General features: G+C 46.5%; 1 protein-coding gene across 2 annotated transcripts in view; it reads left to right on the top strand.

Annotated features, from left to right (window-relative positions):
* The first annotated feature begins 2,546 nt into the window (after nucleotides 1–2,546).
* Nucleotides 2,547–16,477, top strand: part of BBOX1 (gamma-butyrobetaine hydroxylase 1) — a 426,402-nt gene continuing 412,471 nt past the window's right edge. For both annotated transcript variants that reach the window (XM_073573872.1, XM_073573871.1), the window contains exon 1: nucleotides 2,547–2,679. The gene's annotated coding sequence lies outside the window, so the exon portion shown is untranslated. The remainder of the gene's footprint in view (nucleotides 2,680–16,477) is intronic.

Below are 16,477 nucleotides of genomic sequence, written 5' to 3'. Positions count from 1 at the left end.
ATCATGTCCAGCATTCTGCCCCCATTATGTCTGCAATCTGCCCCATTATGTCTGCAATCTGCCCCATCATGTCCAGCATTCTGCCCCATCATGTCCAGCATTCTGCCCCCATCATGTCCAGCAATCTTCCCCATCATGTCCAGCATTCTGCCCCCATCATGTCCAGCATTCTGCCCCCATCATGTCCAGCAATCTTCCCCATCATGTCCAGCATTCTGCCCCCATCATGTCCAGCATTCTGCCCCCATCATGTCCAGCATTCTGCCCCATCATGTCCAGCTTTCTGCCCCCATCATGTCCAGCTTTCTGCCCCCATCATGTCCAGCATTCTGCCCCATCATGTCCAGCATTCTGCCCCATCATGTCCAGCAATCTGCCCCATCATGTCTAGCAATCTTCCCCATCATGTCTAGCAATCTTCCCCATCATGTCCAGCAATCTGCCCCATCATGTCCAGCATTCTGCCATCATGTCCAGCCATCTGCCCCATCATGTCCAACATTCTGCCCCGGGCCCCCCGGATTGCTGCTTTCAATTAAAAAAAAAGTTCTTCCTTACCTGGCAGCGCTCCAGCGGCGACGCTTGCGCTCCCTCCACGCTGCTGAAGCGCGCACTCGCCGGCGACTGAGCGTGATGTCAGACGCCGGCGAGGGGCGCGCTGTGGCTGACGTCAGCTGCCAGCCTCCGATTGACTGGCGGCTGTTAACTACTGACATGCGGGACGACGGGCCTGTATGTCAATAGCGTTCATCTGCTGCAGCGCCGCTAAGGGCCCGGTTTAGCGTGCCAGTAGGGGTCCGGTGAGCAGATGAGACGGGACCCGATGCGGGCCCCCTCTGCCCACCGGTCCCCATACGCCAGTCAGGGCAGTAATGCCTGATGGCGGCCCTGCAGACAGGTGCCCGCTTCAATGACGCGGTCTCCAGATCAGGGGCTCAGCCAACTCCCAGGCAGACGGAATTAACCTTTCAAGCTCTCCCTTTCGTGTGCCTGTTCTGAACGTCTCCTTTCTAGCGCTTATACTGAAGTACTTGTAGTTGTGTGTTAAACCCAAGTTCCTCCTCTCAGATGTTCCTTGGAACTCTACTCGCATGACAAGTGACTGTAGCCTGCTTCGGGGACTCCATCCGTCATGTCCCGGCTCACACATAGGTTGCCACCGTGTCTTCGAGTCTTTTGTGGGAATAGAGTGGTCACAGCTCCTATTCCTTCGGTGTCTGCTGCTGGAACATTAGTTTCCCAAACAGCCTCAGGGACCAGACCCGGGCCATGCGCTTCAAACTTCAGGAAGGGTTCTGCTCTGACCCTAGTCCTTAGTTCTCTTCTTACGTTCCGTACTAAACTATCTTCCTTCTGAAGAATCAGGCTTTCTATTGCTCTTTCCTGTGCCAGCAGCTCCAGGTCACAGGAGTCTGCTGCAGCACTTCCTTCACTCCATCCCTTTCAGGGGATCTTCTCTCACAGACTGACCTTTTCCTAATATTCTCCCACTCGCTTGTGCAATCTAAGCTCCACCCACCTCCCAGCACTCTTCGTGTTCCAAGCAGGGAGCCACAAAGGTTGCCTGCTACACTACTGTGTTTGTGTGGGATGCAGGTGGTAGAGTCTGGTCAGGTGTTCCTTCATACCTGGAGAGTAGGATACTACACCTCAGGAGGAGGTGCAGTACCTCTGTGGTGACTGAACTCTCAGGGGTGCCACACTAGCGCCACCCACAGTCAGTCAGTGGCGTGGCACCTGGCAACAGAGGAAATCCCTGCATCACGGCCAGTTAAGCGTGTTAGAAACCTCACTGTAACATGTGTTTCATATAACCAAAATACAAAAAAGGAAAGTAAACCTCCTGCTCATGCATGATGGATGGGAGCACCATCCACTATTGATGGAAATGCAGAATTTGTAACAACTGATAATTTTAATGTTCACATTTTCTTACGTGTTTCTTATTTTCTTGTTTAGAACGTCAATCCAGGCCAACCTTTGACACACTTAATGCAGGAATAAATGTGTGGCATGGATTTATGTCTTTCAAAGAAATGTGCTCCTCTGACCTTGTGGGGGCATCACAACCAGACCTCAATCACAGGACAATAAAACTTTCTCACTCCTTATCTATGAACTGTTCCAATATTTATGTTTATCCCTCTCCCATAATGATAGTTCTGCTTTACGTCACTTGTCTTATCTATTGCGTTATTTCTGTACTGTGTTGTGTATAAATATGTGACTCCTCAGATTTTGTGTTATTCTAACGTAATGAAGAGACCTGAATAGTCTTGAAAGCTTGCAATTTGTTACCATCTTTTCACTTAGCCGTTAAAAGGTATCAACCACTGAGGACTCTCATATCTTAATACTTTTTACTCCTGACCAAGGAATTTAGTTGTCTGCATTTTTTGCAACCGTTTCCCTCCCAGTCCTCCTGCAGAGTATTATGGAAACGAGAGATAACAGGTTGTAGGTGTCACATTTCCAGAAGCAGAGGGTGGATCTGTGTGTTTGGGATCCAATGACAGGATCAGAAAAATAATCTGCCAGCAAGAACCAGCATGACAGGAAGGGAAAGAGTAAAAGGGAAAGAGGACAACAGAAGGCAATGCTGGGGGCCAAGCTGCTGGTGTGCAGTTGCTGGTAATCTGGAGGCTGCAGAACACACACAGATCTATTGTGTATCAGAAGGTATAGTGCTGCGCTATGTTTCCAGCTATACAACAGTGTGCAGAAAATACAAATGGGGGAGGGGAAACCCTGGGAATAGAACAGGGGTGTGTAAACAAAACAAGAAAACTTTCTAGGACCAGGGCTACAGAGTAGTGGAAGGCAAGTCTAGGATTTCATTTATTTTGTTTAACTGATCTGTACCGATTTGAAAATGGGAACAAATGTGAAAAAGTATGTAAAGATGAATGTGTGTCTCTGAAGGCAAATGTATTTTGTAACAACAGATACAAATAATCTTTTTTTATTACTATTCTTTTATTAGGTTATTTCAGCTTCTTTATATTTTGGTCAATATAGCCATGTGAGGGCTTTTTTTTTTTGCAAGACAAGTTGCACTTTTGAATGATACCAATGGTTTTAGCGTGTCGTGTACTGGAAAACGGGAAAAAAAAATTCCAAGTACGCAAACATAGCAAAAAAAAAGCAATTCCACAGTTGTTTTTTTGTTTGGCTTTTTTACTAGGTTCACTAAATGCTAAAACTGACCTACCATTATGAATCTCCAGGTCATTACGATTTGAACTTTTATTTACATATATATATATATATATATATATATATACATATATATTGATTGGTAGCCTTCTGTGCTGTGAAACTTCGTGTAGGGGAGCAGTCGGTCAAGCAGGAGGACGTGGGGACTAGATCTTAAGCCTCTGTCACTCCAGATCTACAAATAGTTCTTCAGCCTTATTTGCATATCAATTTGTAAGATTTCTCAATGGTAAAGGAATGGACTGGCCTTGTAAAGTTATTGCTGGATTTGACTTTTGAAAGCCCTTCATGTACGCATAGCTATTTTGTGGGGTGAAATCCTGCTTACAGATTCCCTTTCTCAGTTATTCTTGGTGTTACCAAAGAATTTGTTCCATATCCTTCGGTGTCTGTCCTTGCATTGTATTTCATTCCTGTGAAGATATTTAAAGTATCACTTTTTTTTCCACTTAGTTTGCTATCATTAATGTAGGTCCAGTGTGTGCATGCAAATACTTACATGCAGTCCTTTCATGGACCACATGACTGCAGTTGTGACTAGCATGAAGCCAGAATGGGGCTCATCTGATCTGGCACGAAAGTGAGGCAAGTCACATGATGCAGGCAGTGGACCAGACCCGCTCTACAAACTGCCAAAGTCACTAATGGGTAAGTAGTTTAGTACACACACTGAATGCACATGATTGATAGCAAATGGGAAGAGAAAAACCTGGTGGACTGAGGTCACTTGGGGTGGGGAACCAAAGTTTTGTGTTTTGGTTTTTTTTTTGCATGTACTTGTTTGAACTTGGCACATTATGTAGTTGTCCCCTCCCTGTCTTGCTCTATGCATTTCTTCTTGTGTAGAGCAAGACAGGGAGGGGGGGAGCAGTTGAATAAGCCCCGCCCATCGGACCGGACCGTGGCAGTTTACATACATCTGAACCGATATAAACAAGGTATTTATGCATGAAAGGTGCGGGGTCAGGGGGAAGCAAAAGTACTAAGAGAATCCTTATGTGACACACAATTGAATGATATCATTATATGATGTCTCAAAAAAGGGGTGACCGATTCCCTTTAAGGCCTGAGAAACCTCAGCCCATCTTGCCCAACCACATCACAGAAAAAAAACACTTACAATTCCAATAACTATTTGCTCTTTATCTTCCTACTCCTACTGATTTCAGGGGACATCTCCCCCAACCCTGGTCCACCATCCCCCTACCTCAACCCCTACCCTACCTCATATCGAAACCATAATAATCTTATTAACATTACTTGCTCTCCCTCATCTACATCTTTTAATTGTGCCCTCTGGAATCCACGGTCTGCTTGTAACAAGCTTCCTTTCCTACACCACTATTTTCTGAACAACTCTCTTAATCTGTTGGCCCTCACTGAAACCTGGATTCAGGATTCTGACACTGTCTCTCCTGCTGCCATTTCCTACGGTGGCTTACAATTCTCTCACTCCCCGAGACCCACAAACAGACATGGTGGTGGAGTCGGCATACTCCTGTCCCCACAATGCACTTTCCATGTCATCCCCCCAGTTCCATCACTCTTATTCCCTTCTTTTGAGGTCCACACCATCAGGCTCTTCCGTCCCCTCTCCCTCAGGGTAGCGGTCATATACCGGCCTCCAGGCTCACCCACCCACTTCCTTGACCACTTTTCAGCCTGGCTGCCGCACTTCATGTCCTCAGAACTACCAACCCTCATCCTGGGAGACTTCAACATCCCCATTAACAGCCCTACTTCCACATCTGCATCCCAGCTTCTATCACTAACCACCTCTCTAGGCCTCTCACAGCATTCAATCTCTGAGACACATAAGGACGGTAACACCCTTGATCTGGTCTTCTGCCGGCTCTGTTCAATCTCCCACCTAAATAACTCACCGCTTCCACTCTCTGACCACAACATTCTCTCCTTCACGCTCACAAATCCTCATGCACCCCAGCACACTCCTACCTATCACACATTCAGAAATCTACAAGCCATTAACCCTCAGACACTTTCAGATTCCCTACACTCATCACTGTCCCCAATCTCCTCTCTTTCCTGTCCTAATCTGGCTGTTCATCACTACAATGACACTCTTAGAAGCACCCTTGACCAAGTAGCTCCCCTCACCCTCAGAACCTCCAAACACAGAGTAAAACAGCCCTGGCTCACATCGCAAACTCAACTTCTCCAGCGATGCTCCAGGAGTGCTGAACGCCTATGGAGAAAAACCCACACACCAGAAGACTTCATCCACTTCAAATTAATGTTAAGAACCTATAACGCTGCCCTTCACCTCGCCAAGCAGACCTACTTCACCACCCTGATCTCCTCACTAGCCAACAACCCCAAGAAACTTTTTGACACTTTTCACTCCCTCCTCAGGCCTAAAGCACAAGCCCCTATCACAGACATTTGTGCTGATGACCTGGCCTCCCACTTTACAGAAAAAATAGATAATATCCGTCAAGAAATCTGCTCCCAACCACCAAGTGCTGTGACTCCCATCCCTTCCTGCATCTCCCCTGGCTCACTTTCCACATTTGATCCCATCACAGAAGAAGTCTCCAGACTCCGCTCTTTTTCTCGTCCGACTACATGCACTACCGACCCCATGCCCTCACATCTCCAGTCGTCACAGCCCACCTAACTACAATCTTTAATCTCTCCCTCTCCTCGGGCATTTTCCCATCCTCCTTCAAACACGCCATTGTTACTCCATTACTAAAGAAACCTGCTCTCGACCCATCCTGCACAAACAACCACAGACCAGTCTCCAATCTCCCCTTCATCTCTAAACTTTTGGAACGCCTAGTTTACTCCCGCCTTACCCGTTACCTCTCCTCTCACTCCCTTCTAGACCCTTCACAGTCTGGCTTCCGCCCCTTACATTCGACTGAAACTGCACTCATCAAAGTGACCAATGACCTTCTGACAGCAAAACGTAACGGTGACCACTCTGTGCTCATTCTTCTTGACCTATCTGCAGCTTTCGATACTGTTGACCACCATCTCCTACTCTCTAGGCTCCAATCACTAGGCATTAAGGACACTGCTCTCTCCTGGTTCTCTTCCTATCTCTCTGACCGCTCCTTCAGTGTTTTGTTCTCTGGCTCCACGTCATCTTCTCTTCCTCTTGCTGTTGGGGTACCTCAGGGCTCAGTCCTTGGTCCCCTTCTTTTCTCTCTCTACACAGCCCCAATTGGACAGACCATCAGCAGATTTGGCTTTCAGTACCATCTTTATGCTGATGACACACAACTATACACATCTTCCCCCGACCTCACCCCCGCTGTACTACAGAACGCCAGTGACTGTCTGTCCGCAGTCTCCAACATCATGTCCACTCTCTCTCTATCTGAAACTCAACCTCTCTAAAACTGAACTTCTTCTGCTCCCGCTGTCTACTAACCTCCCTAAATCTGACATTTCCCTCTCCGTGGATGGTACTACAATAACACCCCGGCAGCAGGCACGCTGTCTGGGTGTTTTGTTTGACACCAATCTCTCCTTCACATCCCATATACAATCTCTTGCCCGCTCTTGCCGCTTACACCTAAAGAACATCTCTAGAATCCGCCCTTTTCTCACTATGGAAACAACAAAAACCCTCACTGTTGCATTGATCCACTCCCGCCTGGATTACTGCAATGCTCTATTAATTGGCCTCCCCGTCACTCGACTATCCCCCCTCCAGTCCATACTTAATGCAGCGGCCAGGATCGTCCATCTGGCTAATCGGTACTCGGACGCATCCGCTCTTCGCCAGTCCTTACATTGGCTGCCCATTCATTATAGGATCCAATTCAAAGTACTTGTTCTCACCCACAAAGCTCTCCACAGTGCAGCACCCCCTTACATTTCTTCCCTCATTTCTGTCTATCGGCCTAGCCGATCGCTGCGCTCAGCAAACGACTTTCGACTAACCTCTGCACTAATCCGTACCTCCCACTCCCGACTCCAAGACTTCTCCCGTGCCGCTCCTATCCTCTGGAATGCTCTACCCCAAGAAATCAGGACTATCCACAATTTGCATAGTTTTAGGCGCTCCCTCAAAACACACTTGTTCAGAGAGGCCTATCGCGTTCACTGATCAAAGTAATTCTCTGTAAGTGTGCTTGTGTAGCCCATTCACTATCTCCATCTATCCTTCACTCCCTCAAGATGGCTGGACCTTCATTGTAAATACACAATTGTAAATACACACCTGTACTTTGTATCTCCCCCACCTCATTGTAGATTGTAAGCTCTCACAAGCAGGGTCATCTCATTTCGTCTTATTTTGCTTCAATTATTGTATTGTTAACGTTGTTACTTATGACTTGTGTTTTGAAACTGTTAAACTGTAAAGCGCTGCGGAATATGTTGGCGCTATATAAATAAAGATTATTATTATTATTATATATATTTGTTTTTTTTTTTAAACTCTTTTATTACTTTTACCATGCTTCAATAGTCTTCATGGGGAACTAGAAGCTGCAGTACTTTCATTGCCTCTGCTACACAAAGGCAATGATCAGATCACTTGTGTGTAGCAGACATGCTCACTTGCTATGAGCGTTGACCACGAGGAAACTGGAGAACCTGGAGGAAACATACAAACTCTTGTAGATATTGTCCTTGGTGCAGAGGCGTATCTAAGCTTTCTGGCACCCGGGGGAAGAATTTGTTTTGGCGCCCCCCCAAGTACATATGCGATTTGCACACTTAGCCATGTACCTACAAGCTGCTCTCCCTAATGCTCTCAATGTTCAGTAAAAAACTGAAAGCAGGAAGAGAAGCTCGTTGTCACAGGACCATATATGAAAATCGCATATGAGTGAAGTGTCTGTGATGACTACTGGAACCTTCAGAGCTGAGTCCTGACATTGCAGCCTCTGAATTCTCACAACTAATGCACTCCACACTTTTAGGATTCTCCCTTGCCGATGTACAATCATGTCAGCACAGGTATGTGATTTGTATACTTCTGGCCACATTCTGACTAGACATGCCTGGCCTCGCTCTGTTCATTTTCATTGAGTGAGGCCACACATGTCTAGTCAGCATATGACCGTATGTATGTAAATTACCTGCATGAGAGAATCCTGACAGCGTTCAATGAGCACTGTGAGAATTCAGAAGTCTGCAGTCACATAGAATGACTGCAGACTCAGCACAAACCTGGAGAACCCCTTTAACCCCTTCCTGACATGAGACGTACTATCCCGTCCATGGGACCCGGGCCCCTATGCCCATGGACGGGATAGTACGTCTACCGCGATCAGGGGCGCCCACGTGGTGAGCGCCGCTGATCGCGGCCGGGTGTCAGCTGATTATCACAGCTGACACCCAGCACAATGTGTCAGGGGCGGTCACGGACCGCCCCCGACACGTTAACCCCTTGCACACCGAGATCAAACATGATCGCGGTGTACCGGAGGTTAAAGGGAAGCATCGGCAGGGAGGGGGCTCCCTCCGTGCTTCCCTGAGCCCCCCACGGCAGCGCAATGTGCAGCGCTGCTGCCGGGGGCTCCTTTCCTGCAGGCCCCCGAATCCAAGATGGCGACGGGGGCCTTCGGGGGCCTGCAGGAAGCTGGCTTCCTCAATGCCTGCAAAGCACAGGCATGAGGAAGCCTTCTGCAGTGCCTGTGACAGATTGCTGATCTGTCCCAGTGATCTGTGATGTGACAGATCAGCGATCTGTCACAGGACAGTGATGTCCCACCTGGGACTATTTAATAAAGTAAAAAAAAATTAAAAAAAAGTGTTAAAATAAATTTTTAAAAAATCGCCAAATAAATTAGAAAAAAAAAAAAAAATTCCCCCAAATAAATCCATTTTTTAGAAATAAAAAAACAAAAACAATAAAAGTACACATATTAGGTATCGCCGCATCCGTAACGACCCACCCTATAAAACTGTCCCATTAGTTAACCCCTTTAGTGAACCCCTTAAAAAATAAAAATAAAAAACGAAGCAAAAAATAATGATTTATTATCATACCGCCAAACAAAAAGTGTAATAACGCGCGATCAAAAAGACGCATATAAATATCCATGGTACCGCTGAAAACGTCATCTTGTCCCACAAAAAACGAGCCGCCACACAGCATCATCCGCAAATAAATAAAAAAGTTATAGCTCGCAGAATAAAGCGATGCAAAAATAATTATTTTTTATATAAAATAGTTTTCATTGCATAAAAGCGCCAAAACATAAAAAAAGACCTAAATGAGGTATCACTGTAACCGTACTGACCCGAAGAATAAAGCCGCTTTATCAATTTTATCGCACGCGGAACGGTGTAAACGCACCCCCCAAAAGAAGTTCATGAAACGCTGGTTTTTGTTCATTCTGCGTCCCAAAAATCGGAATAAAAAGCGATCAAAAAATGTCACGTGCTCGAAAATGATACTAATAAAAATGCCAACGCATCCTGCAAAAAATAAGATCTCACATGACTCTGTTCATCAAAATATGGAAAAATTATAGCTCTCAATATGTGGTGATGCAAAAACTATTTTTACAATAAAAAGTGTCTTTTAGCGTGTGACAGCTGCCAAACATAAAAACCGCCATAAATAGTAAATCAACCCCCCCGTTATCACCCCCTTAGTTAGGAAAAAAATAATAAAATAAAAAAAATGTATTTATTTCCATTTTTCCGTTAGGGTTAGGGCTAGGTTTAGGGTTAGGGCTGAGATTAGGGTTAGGGGTGTGTTGGGGTTCGGGTTGGAGTTAGAATTGGGGGTTTCCACTGTTTGGGCACATCAGGGGCTCTCCAAATGCAACATGGCGTCTGATCTCAATTCCAGCCAATTCTGAGTTGAAAATGTCAAATGGTGCTCCTTCCCTTCCAAGCTCTGCCATGCGCCCAAACAGTGTTTTACCCCCACATGTAGGGTATCAGCCTACTCAGGTCAAATTGCAAAACAATTTTTGGGGTCCAATTTCTCCTGTTACCCTTAAGAAAATAAAAAATTGGGGGCAAAAAAATCATTTTTGTGGAAAAAATTTCTTATTTTCACGCCCGAGCGTTATAAACTTCTGTGAAGCACTTAGGGGTTCAAAGTGCTCACCACACATCTAGATAAGTTCCGTGGGGGGCCTAGTGTCGAAAACGGGGTCACTTGTGGGGAGTTTCAATAGTTTAGGTACATCAGGGGCTCTCCAAACGCACATGACACCCGCAGACCATTCCATCAAAGTCTGCATTCCAAAATGTCACTGCTTCCCTTCCGAGCCCCGACGTGTGTCCATACAATAGTTTTCTCCCACATATGGGATGTCAGCGTACTCATGACAAATTGGACAACAACTTTTGGGGTCCAATTTCTCCTGTTACCCTTGGGAAAATAAAAAAATTGGGGACTAATTGATCATGTTTGTGGAAAAAATACGATTTTTTTATTTTCATGCCCGGGCATTATAAACTTCTGTGAAGCCCTTGGGGGTTCAAAGTGCTCACCACACATCTAGATAAGTTCCTTAGGGGGTCTCGTTTCCAAAATGGGGTCATTTGTGGGGGTTTCCACTGTTTAGGTACATTAGGGGCTCTCCAAAGGCTATATGACACCCGCAGACCATTCCATCAAAGTCTGCATTCCAAAACTTCGCTACTTCCCTTCCGAGCCCCGACGTGTGCCCATACAGTAGTTTTCTCCCACATATGGGGTGTCAGCGTACTCATGACAAATTGGACAACAACCTTTGGGGTCCAATTTCTCCTGTTACCCTTGGGAAAATGAAAAAATTGGGGACTAATTGATCATGTTTGTGGAAAAAATACAAATTTTTTATTTTCACGCCCGGGCGTTATAAACTTCTGTGAAGCACTGGGGGGTTCGAAGTGCTCACCACACATCTAGATAAGTTCCTTGGGGGGTCTAGTTTACAAAATGGTGTCATTTGTGGGGGGTTTCCACTGTTTAGGTACATCAGGGGTTTTCAAAACGCGACATGGTGTCCGATCTCAATTCCAGCCAAAAACGTCAAATGGCGCTGCTTCCCTTCCGAGCTCTGCCATGCGCCCAAATAGTGGTTTACCCCCACATGTGGGGTATCAGCATACTCAGAACAAATTGCACAATAACTTTTAGGGTCCTGTTACCCTTGGAAATATAAGAATTGAGGGTGAAAAGATCATTTTTGTGGAAAAAATATGATTTTTTATTTCTACCGCTGCACGTTATAAACTTCTGTAAAGCCCTTGTGGGTTCAAAGTTCTCACCACATATCTAGATAAGTTCCTTGGGGGTCTAGTTTCCAAAATGGGGTCACTTGTAGGGGGTTTCCACTGTTTAGGTACATCAGGGACTCTCCAAACGTGACATGGCGTCCGATCTGAATTCCAGCCAATTTTGCATTGAAAAAGTCAAACGGCGCTCCTTCCATTCTGAGCTCTGCCATGCACCGAAATAGTTGTTCCCCCCCCACATATCAGGTATCAGCGTACTCAGGACAAATTGCACAATAACTTTTGCAGTCCAATTTCTCCTGTTACCCTTGGTAAAATAAAAAAAATTGAACCTGAAGTATTTTTTTTGTGAAAAAAAGTTAGATGTTCATTTTTTTTTAAATATTCAAAAGAATTCATGTGACGCACCTAAAGGGTTAATAAACTTCTTGAATGTGGTTTTGAGCACCTTAAGGGGTGCAGTTTTTTGAATTGTGTCACTTTTGGGTATTTTCTATCATATAGACCCCTCAAAGTGACCTCAAATGTGATGTGGTCCTAAAAATAAAATGGTGTTGTAAAAATGAGAAATCGCTGGTCAACTTTTAACCCTTATAACTTCCTAACAAAAAAAAATTTTGGTTCCAAAATTGTGCTGATGTAAAGTAAACATGTGGGAAATGTTAGTTATCAAGTTTTTTGTGTGCTGTATCTCTGTGATTTAAGGGCATAAAAATTCAAATTTGGAAGATTGCGAAATTTTCAAAATTTTCGCCAAATTTCCATTTTTCTCACAAATAAACGCAAGTTATTTGAATGAAATTTTACCACTATCATGAAGTACAATATGTCACGAGAAAACAATGTCAGAATCACCGGGATCCATGGAAGCGTTCCAGAGTTATGACCTCATAAAGGTACAGTGGTCAGAATTGTAAAAATTGGCCCGGTCATGAACGTGCAAACCACCCTTGGGGGTGAAGGGGTTAATGTTCCTAACATAAATAAAAACACAAGAATAAGTCAGTATCACAAATAATATTTACATCCAGGTACCTAATAGATGATGTTGTCTCTGGCGTCGTTCTCTTTTTCTTCTTCTTGTCCAGACCCCATGATGAGTTTTCTCATCCACAGTGGCCTCTGCAGACTTCCATCATCTCCGGTCTCCTGCAGCAAATCTCCATATGATGCCCTTAAAGATAGAAGTGTCATTATAATGCCCCTAAATAAAAATATCTGCAATATACTATCGCCTCACACTATTCCCCTCCCTCCTCATACTGTCTCCTCTAACATCCCTCTGTTCACCATACTGTCTCCTCATATATTTACCCCCTCACTCTCTATACTGTCTGCTCACACTTACCCGACTCCCCATACTGTCTAAACACATCCCATCACCCTCACTCCCCATACTGTGTCCACTTCCATTTTTCCCATCGCTACTCATACTGTGTCCACTTACATTTACCCGTTCGCACCCCTTACTGTCTGCACCCATCCCGCAAACTGTTTCCTCATACATGCCCTCATACGTACATACTCTTCATTTTGTGTCCTCAAATCTCCCCACACACATTAAATCCCATCCCCACTCCAAATCCCCAATCCCCCACACACATTAAGTTCCCCCCATCCCCACTCCAAATCCCCCCACACACATTAAATCCCCCATCCCCACTCCAGATCCCTCACACACATTAAATACCCCCCCATGCCCACTCCAAATCCCCCCACACACATTAAATCCCCCATCCCCACTCAATAACCCCCCGTCCCTACTCCCAAATCCCCCCACACATTATGTACCCTCCACTCCAAATCCCCCACACATTAACCCCCATCTCCACTCATTAACCCCCCCACTCATTAACCCCCATCTCCACTCATTAACCCCCCCACTCATTAACCCCACACACATTAACCCCATCCCCACTCATTAACCCACACACATTAACCCCCACACATTAGCCCCCATCTCCACTCATTAACCCCCCCACTCATTAACCCCCATCTCCACTCATTAACTCCTATCCCCACATTAACCCCCATCTCCACTCAATAACCCCCATCCCCACATTAACCCCCATCTCCACGCATTAACTCCCCCACTCATTAACCCCCATCCCCACATTGACCCCCATTTCCACTCATTATCCCCCCACTCATGAACACCCCCCATCTCCCATCTTCATTGATTCTTCAGCTCCACAGAGGAGCACACTTACCACCAGTGTTCACTCTGGGCACCGGGGAGTGACGTCAGCAGCGTGATCACATGACCTGATCACGCTGCTGATGTCGCTCAGACCCGGCGGTCAGAGCTTCAATTTTACTGGCGTCTGTATAGACGACAGTACAATTGCTGCCTGGGAGCCGGCGCAGAGAACCGCCAACTCTCAGGACGGGGAGCAGCAGAACGCAGCCGCCGGGGGGAGACACTGCAGACCTCTGCATTAGGCGGCCCGACTGCGCCCCCCTGCTGGCTGCGCCCGGGGCAACTGCCCCGGCTGCCCCCCCCTGGATACGCCTCTGCCTTGGTGGCATTTGAACCTAGTACCCCAGCTCTGCAAAATAACAGTGCTAACCACTGAGCCACAGTGCTGTCCAGCAAGGTAAATTCAGAATGTAAAAACATTGGTGGTCTGGATGTGAAGATCGGGGGGGGATCCACTTGAGAATGGGATTAGTGATGAGCAAGTATACTTGTTGCTCGGGTTTTCCCAAGCATGCTCGGGAGATCTCCGCGTATTTTGATGTGCTCAGAGATTTAATTTCTGTCGCAGACAGAAACTAAATCTCCGAGCACATCCAAATACGCGGAGTTCACCTGAGCATGCTCGGGAAAACTCGAGTAACGAGTATACTCGCTGATCACTAAATGGGATCTCAAAGTCCCTTATGTGAGTGCAGCAGTATTGAGGCATTGTGGATGCATATGTATACTATCACTCAGTGGCCACAAGGGACTTTGAGACCCTTATCCTGCAGCCTGACCCCTGAGTGATGGTACATTTATTATGGATCTCAGCAGCTGGACCTTTCGGTAGGTGATGTCATTTAAGGGACAACTTTAACACTACTGACACCATTAATGCAGAGCTGGACACTGCAAGCAGAATGCAGTGATGTCCTTAATATAGTACCTACTGTGCCATATACACACAATGTCCTTCAAAAATATGCTACACATAAGCCTCCCCCAAGACCAGTGCCATACACTGCATATGTGGTAAAGCAGGTACACAGGATGCAGTGACGAGTCGCGAGACTGAGTATACTTTTGAAAATAACTTTTATAAATTAATGCCACTAGGGCTATACTAAGCAACCAGAAAAAATAACAATAAATGTCCACGCAGGGACTCAAAACAACCAAACACTGTTAAAGGGAGTACGACTACCCCAGCAGAGGCCAGCTACTATAAGGCCGCGGTATGGCCGACTACGGGTCCTTAGTTTCTATATTGCCACTTATCCATTCTGTCATCCCTCAGCATCTCTGAAGATACTTTGGTGTCGTAGTTGCTGGGCCCAGTTGTTGAGGATCTGGCGTCTTCTTCGGGTGCTCCGGCACCCAGGGGAGTAGGGGCACAACAGGCCCTGAAGGGGTCCTTTGAGGTGGCGACCCCCTATGAAGACAGCGGGGTCACGCATAGTCATGGGTTTTTAGGAGACTCCTGTCCCCCCAAGCAGGGTTGTGTCGAAGTTTCCAAGGATGGCGGTTTACAGGCTACGTGCACTGTCTGGGGCTATGCACTAAGTCTCTCTGCTAGCAAGGAGCAGGCCCCAACTGCCGACTGCAGCGGGGGAATGGCAGCTGTGGGTGATGAACAGGCCACAACCGCGGGCTGCACCTGGGCGGCAGCATCCACGGAAGGCCGCGGTAGGCCGCAACTGCAGGCTGAAATCGAGCGGTAGTCACTGTGAGAGGCAGCGGACAGTGCGTGACAGGCTGGAGTACAGCGGCAACGGCCGCAGTTGTACGTGGGTAGGCAGCGACTCCGGACTGGAGTGAAGCGGTAGTCTCTGGTCGGTAATCCCAGCGTCTCCTAACGACAGGCCACTGTAAGTGTCCCCTAAGCTGCTGGCCTCCTCTCCCTTCAGTCTCCGTTGCTCCGGCTTTCTCAAACTCACACAGTCTCCTGCTCTGTTTCTGCCGTGCTGCCAACTGACTCCCCTGCGCGTTTCCTGTCCCTTTTATACTCGCCCCTCCCCTTGCTGTTCTGTCACTCTCAGCCATCCACCTCCCTCTTTCACTCCCTGGGTACAGTTCCCTTAGGAACCTAGATGGCGGTCCCCTTGGTCCGGCCCGGAAACTCTGCGGGTGCCCTTCTCTCCACACTTACATAGCAAATTGTGCCATACATGCGAACACTGACAGCTTGGGGCCCCTGTGCAAGAAATGTGTCTGGGTCCCCTCCTTTTATGGCAACAAAGCTACATACATTATATATAAATATACATTTATGTATCTTGCCATGCCTTATACAGTGCCCTCTCTTGCTATATACAGCACCATCCCTTACATATTGGATTACATAGAGCCCTGTTTATTACATACTGTCCTGTCTTGTTAGCTGTATAATGCAATGATGGCTGATGGAGCATGGTAAAGCTTCTTTTCTAATGGAGGAGATGATGGACTGGTTGTCTGGTCACCGGCTCCTCCATCAGCAGTCATTTTATATCTAACAAAAGAGCGGACTATGTAATAAAAGAGGGCGCTGTGAATAACAAAAATAACAAGAATACACTATGCAAGAGACAGCACTATACATAACAGCAGAGGAAACTATATAATACTAGATTAAGGCCTGATGCTATCGCATCGAGAGGATAGTGACACACCTCTTGCCATGTTAACCCTCAATACACACACACCTCCTCAACATACACTCCTCTCACCTTTCACCATCTCCACTCACATCCACTCACTCTTTCACTCCACATATGACCCTTTCTCTCACTCCGTCTCTCATACTCACACTGTCATCGTCGCTGCTCCATGATCCCCGACATCTTCTTCCGCCGGCGCCATCCTGGATCCCGACGTTGTCCACGCCGGCGACATGTTCTTGCGGCCATGCCATCTTGAGTATTCTGAAATCCT

Source organism: Dendrobates tinctorius, unplaced genomic scaffold, assembly GCF_039654945.1.
Source record: "Dendrobates tinctorius isolate UK_male_01 unplaced genomic scaffold, ASM3965494v1 ptg000037l, whole genome shotgun sequence".
In the NCBI taxonomy this organism is placed as follows: domain Eukaryota; kingdom Metazoa; phylum Chordata; class Amphibia; order Anura; family Dendrobatidae; genus Dendrobates; species Dendrobates tinctorius.
Note: the sequence above shows the minus strand (reverse complement) of the source record. Positions and strands in the feature narration are given on the sequence as shown.